Here is a 6670-nt window from a genome sequence, read left to right as displayed (position 1 = left end):
ACGATTATTAATAGGTTTTTAGATTTTTTTAGTTTAGTTTAGGTTTAAACTAGGTATGGTATTCTTAACATATTTTGTTTAGGTAGTTGTTTTTAGGTAGTTGTTTTTACTGTATGTGTGGTGGGGATTACGGATGTAAATGAGCTTCTAGCTAAATCCGGCATGTTTACATGAGATCAGTTGATCAGTATGTTCAGTTGATTGAATTCACGCTCATGTATCGAATATTCATTAATGTGCATTGTCCCGTCTAAATAAACAAATAAAGTAAAAGCAAAGTCAAGTATTCCAATAAACGCGTGGCATCGATCTATGAGTCGTGCTTCTGTGGCCCAAGGCAGTCTGTATCCTCCATTGCACCTCCTAGCTACCCCCCTCCAAGCATCTTTTAATCACCTTTTAATCACCCTGACCTTTGTATGTGCAGGGGACGGAGCCAAGAAGGTCACGGTATCCGACAGGGACTGTCATTGGTTTCAAATAAAAACCCAATGACCCAATGTTCTGAGACCACAGTACGTCCAACATGTCCCAGGTGTAACATGTATTGCTTTACTTAGACCTGCTACCGTACATGTAAACATCCAGTGATGAGTGTAGAATGTCTGTCTGTCTGTCTGTTCCCGCATAATATATGACTATATCGAGAACCATCTGACCGGTCGATTTCAAATTTGGCACGTGACCGAGGACCTGGGGGGGAGTGCAGTGCCGAGTGGGAAGTCGGTCAGATCAGTGTCTCAAACTTGGCGTGTGTGTGTAGTGGAGTAAAGGTACAATATTTGCCTCTGAGATGTAGTGGAGTATAAGTTAAAGTACTGAAAACTGGAAATACCTCCAGTAAAGTATAAAATACCTCAAAATTGTACTTGAGTAGGCCTACATTACTTGAGTAAATGTACATAGATATTTTCCACCACTGCTTTTTTGACAACATAGAATACATGTAGTAGGCCTAAGTACTTTCTTGCACATTCTTGTTCCATACAACAATCCCAGCAGGCAAACAGAGATACCGACGGAGACACTGATGGGCAGAGAGGAAAGAAGAGTATTTAAACATTTATGAAGGTAAAGTCAAAAGCGCACAGCTATGCAGATAAAGTCCATAAACATGATATACACAGACATTGATGCAGTGGTGGGTACAGAATGTGTTCAATGGCTGACTGGGCCTGGAAAAATGTAGACGCGGGCCTGAGTTTTTAAGCTTAGATATTATAATGACCAGTGGATGATGTCAATATGCCAATTATTATTATTTATTTTTTTACTGTATTACGGTTGTGTTTTTAGTTTTGTGTCTTGCAGGGCCATTGCTGATTGGAGGGGCGTGACAGCACCTGGTCGTCATTGCCAATTAGCCAGCAGCCAGCAGATTTTAATACCTTTTGTCTCAAGTCTTCATATGCGCTGAACTCTCTTTGACCTACAGTACAGTACCTGCTGTCTGTAGGCTGTGTGCCATACTCCTATTCTGTGTGCTTAAAGGAGAATTTTGCCCTAAGCGTTTTCCTACCTTGATTTGAGGTTGTTAAGTCATGATGAGGGTGATCCTGGACCCCCAGTTCATAACGAGCTAAGTTCTCTATTTCGGGGACCCCCCCAAACCGCAGCTCAGAACGGCCGTCTTTAGATCTTGGCTAAATCCGCTTATTTCCGTTGCTCGAAAATAGTTTTTTCTAAAACTGTAGTGTGTGGTCCGTCTGATGTCACTGCTATGCTATTGCTTTAAATCTCGTCTGTTTCCCAAACAGTGGGTCGGGACCCATGTTCGGGTCGCGGACCAATTTTTAAGGGTCGCAAGTAAATATCCCCTTTTTTGTTTCCTATACATTTAAAATATATATATATTTCAAATGATTTGAACAAAAATCACACCTTTTCAAAAATTAAAAACAATTCCAACATTGTTCAAAAGTAGTCCCGGGCAAACATCAAATTTCTCTTTTGGGTCTTGAGCTAAAAAGTTTGGGAACCACTGCTTTAGACCTAAAAAAGGGGTCAGCTGTCTCTAACCCTGCAAGACCCGGATATATTTCTACTTACAAAAAAAAATTGTCAACCTTTCAGATGGTGTTTTAGGAGTACTTTGGAGAGGAAAATATAATGTTTTTAAAAAAAAATAGTTTTCGTAAGGTTTTATTGAAATGTTGTAATATTACAACAGTGGGTCTAACGGGTAGCAGAATTTCCTATAGGCCATTTTACTCACTGTCAGAATAGCATGGCAAATGTCTATATACTTCACTAAAACAACTTAAGGGTTCATTTATATGGTTATGGTTTATCATTTGGCCTCAGAACAGTATACATTATGAATAATATTGGGCCTCAGAACAGTACATTATGAATAATAACATCAATAAGCCATATTTTTAAGAATTTTGATTTTATTAAAAGAACAAAATGAAAAACAGTACAATGAATGTACTAAAGAAACCTAATTACAATATACACTGGTCACAATGTGATGCAAACAGCCCTCCACCGAAGACCAATTCACACCTGCTCAAAATGAAACGGGCACCCCCTCTCATCCATCTATTTGAACACCATTTACAATCACTTGCTTTTTAGCAGTGATAGTCCCAGAAACAGTTTCGGTCTCCTGAAATGCACAGACGAACACCACACTTGTGGCAGAGTAAGCTGGTGTAACTTGAACAGCCACTATTCCTGCAGCGCCCCCTCTCTGTCTTCCGTGGGAGGTGTCCAACTTGGTCCTGGCGCACATCTGATGGCCGATGTTGACATGGTGCCTTGCGTGGATTGCAGTCTGGACTATCTTCCAGTTGTCTCTTCTGAGCTGAAGATGGCCGTCCCCTCTTTGGCGTTTTGACTGCAGTGTTCACCTGATTAGAACAGAATAAATGAATATACATGTCAAAGATTCATCAGGATACAAGTCTGAGATATTGCAAACATTGAAATACTAAAATGACAAATGGTAAACATAACTTGATTCTTACCAGAATGAGAGAGGATGCAAGATCTGCTTGGAAGAGTCTGAGTATCAGGATGTCTTTGGACTCCTCTCCACAGGCCTCTTCATCCGACTCTTCATCAGTTTCAGTAAAGTCGATGTCCACATCACTCTCTCCATTCATTACAATATCCAACACATCCCTTGCAGTGAAGCGAGGCTCTCTCCTTGCTTGTGGCATTCTGAAATGAAAATAAAGAAATACCATTAGTACATTAGTACTAGCACATCTCACTGCAGGTACATATTTCACAAGTCACACAATACTGTCTGGCCAACCTATTGTACTTTGCTTATCCTCACAAGTGGCATCAGTGATGATGGTACTTAGCACCATCAGTGATGAATGATGATGCTTAGCCTAACAAAGGGATTGGGGATGACTGTAAGTGGGCAATCCCAACACCCATCACATGAACAATGATGAGAGATTCTTAACTGGGCGACTCCCATATGAACAATTACCATACACTGATTGCTAACCACAAACATTACCAAAATGTTTTGCTAAAACATTATAGGCAATGACATGTTATAAGCTAATGATGCAGTATATTTGTCTTCGAGTACAATTGGTTACAATATACAAATTGGTATATATATATATATATATATATATATATATATATATATATATATATATATATATATACATACACACACACACACACACACACACACACACACACACACACACACACACAAACACACACACACACACACACACACACACACATACCAATTTGTATGTTTTAACCAATTGTACTCGAAGACAAATATACTGCTTTAGCTTATAAGTTATAACATTTCATTGCCTATAATGTTTTAGCAAAACATTTTGGTAATGTTTGTGGTTATTTGTGGTATATATATATATATATAGTAATGCAATGTGGGGAAAATACACATAATTGTATAAATGTATTGTGAAAACTATAAGACTCCACTTAGCCAGGTGAACAGGTGGCATTGCTATTTGCTACCACTATGACCCAGAGTTGTAAAAAAACAACAAGTATAAAGCATGCTCTAATTTACATTTGGGGGATATCTTTCCCAATAATATCATATGTACATGTTCTAGACATTCTAATGATCACCAAAAAAATTATTGCAGACATTTTACTTACTTTTTTGTGAGAAATCCTGTCCAGTGAAAAAGAGATTGTTCTTCCTTCAAGGATTTTCAAGTTGTGACTTTTCCTGCCTCTGTGGGGGGTATTTATATGCAAATATCCCGGCCAATGACATTGCAAGACTAAACAATAGGATCCAATGATGATGTTTAGGTGAAAGAATAACAGGAAAACAAATGATTTATACCATGTTTTTGATAAAATACAAATGTTGTAATATTACAACTGCGGGTCTTGGAGGGCTAATTGGTTCCTTTCTGTGCACACTGCACAGCACATGGAAAATATGGAGCAGGTGAACTTCTGGGACACATCTGAAACGCATCGGGTGGAATCACAAGCATTGTCTAGACAGATAGGTTGTGATCAGGTGCGGCTGCAGCATTAAGGCCCACCTGTATAGTAGATCCACCCCCTTACTCTGCTCTATTTTGGGGGGTCCCCAGATGATTAGCTAAATGTACAACATAGTTTTCTCACTCAACAGTAAACAAACCAACATACAGTATAAGTGTATACAGGCTATCTGCACATTTCTAATGTGACAATTGAATGACTTTTAAGACCTTTTTAATACCACACACACACACACACACACACACACACACACACACACACACACACACACACACACACACACACACACACACACACACACACAGACACAGACACAGACACAGACACAGACAAACATGCGCATGACTCAAACAAACACACAACCCAATCCCCGCACTGACACATATCATCTCTGTCGGGTGGAAACCTCATGTGTCCAAAACTGTTACTTTTCACGATTCAAATACAAAAACAGCAAAAGTAGCAGATCTACAGTTTCAAGCTTGTAGATCTGCTACTTTGAGAGACAGGAGTCAGGATCTAGTCCTCCTAAGCAGAGGTAGCGAGCAGCTGTTTTGTCCAACAATGACGAGAACGCAGGCCCGAAATCCTTCTTCCAAAAAGTCCAGGAGATAGGAGGTTTCTAACCCGACCTTTTGTTCTCATCTATGTAGCCAGAAGTGACTCATCATCCTGGCCTCTTTCTGTGGCTATAAGCCTGTTAGCTGTAACAGCATACATACGGTACATGTGCCTCCAATGAGCCTTATAGTTCTGCTGCAGCAGCAGATGTGGATGAGTCTTTGTCTGTTTGCTTTGCAGATCTCTTTCACAGGAAACTGACGGGAGCAAGGGGGGGAAAATGTAGTGTTAGTACACACAGTGCCGAGTGTGCAACAAGACATTTAGAATCACACCTGCTTTACTGGCAGTGGTGGAAACCAGAGCCTTGTATTAGAGAATTGCGTCACCTCGGGGGCAGAAAACGACACCGGTCAAGTGGTTCATGTAAACTTGAAATAGTGACAAACGCTCATAGACTGAGTGTTCAGGCTTTGTCACTATTCGCCAAGAGAAGGCTCAGTAGAAGACTGGTCCGATGAAGTGAACGGAAGTGACGCAACTCTCCTTATATGGCTCTGGTGGAACCCAAGTACATTCTCTGCTGCTACCCCCAAACTCTGGAACCATCTTCCACCACACATCAAGTCAACTATTTCTCCTACTTTTTCTCCCTCGCTTATAGCTCAGTCTGTTTATTTTAGATAATGTTTTCCTCTTCTTTCTCTGTTTTAATCTGTCTGTTTACTTTTGATAATTGTTTCTGTTAATGTGTTTGCTTCCATTATTAATGTGCTCTCTGGTTTTAGTATTTTTTGGCTATTTGTGTCTCATTATGTTTTGAGCTCTCTCTGAGTTTATGAAACACAGGATAAGATGTAGATTTCCTTTGTGCAGGCACATACAGTACATGAGAGTGTCGTCTTGGTGATGAATGGTGAATGCAAGGGAGGTGCGATTAGTTTGTAATTTGGGACGAATCATCAGTAGTGTTCCCTTGGTTCTTGGGGTGTTTCGGCCTTGACACTATAGAGCGCCGAAGTCTGACGTAATTTACTCATCCTACCTGGATCGCGGTTTATTTCCCCATTCAGAATTCCCATAGACTTGTTTAATATCGCGTCAAATAAGAACTGTGTTCCAAAAATAACAACAAATGACCCCGGTGGATTGATTCGTATGGATATGAAGCATCAACTGACGGTGAGAAAACGCTAATGTTACGTCCGCCAAATTAGTTACATTTTCGATATGAGTGACTATAATAAACGATGCAGAGCCACCTCCCCGACAATATCGCCGGGACATTTTGATTCTTTTTGGACCACAATTCTTATATGAGATGATTTTAAGATGACCCAATGTTATTCTCCATAGAGAAATTACTTCTACGACCCAGGGGATGAACGAGTGTCAGGCAGGCGGCGGATTGGCCATTTGACGTACCGGGTGGACCGCTGGGCCAGTGGGCCGCTGCCCCCCCCCCCCATCCAAAAAAAATACATTTAAAAAATATATATATTTTCGCTCCCGTTTTAGGATTATTACGGTCATTTCCGGGTCGCGCGGCCCAATTATTAGTTACGTTAATGTTTGGGCTGGGATGCTTTCCAGCAGGGGCCTCAGTGCGGCTGCAGAGTTCATGTGCAGT

This window comes from Gymnoscopelus braueri, assembly GCF_963280865.1.
Source record: "Gymnoscopelus braueri genome assembly, chromosome: 7".
NCBI classification, from domain to species: domain Eukaryota; kingdom Metazoa; phylum Chordata; class Actinopteri; order Myctophiformes; family Myctophidae; genus Gymnoscopelus; species Gymnoscopelus braueri.
The sequence above is the reverse complement of the archived record's forward strand: the minus strand, read 5'-3'. Positions refer to the sequence as shown.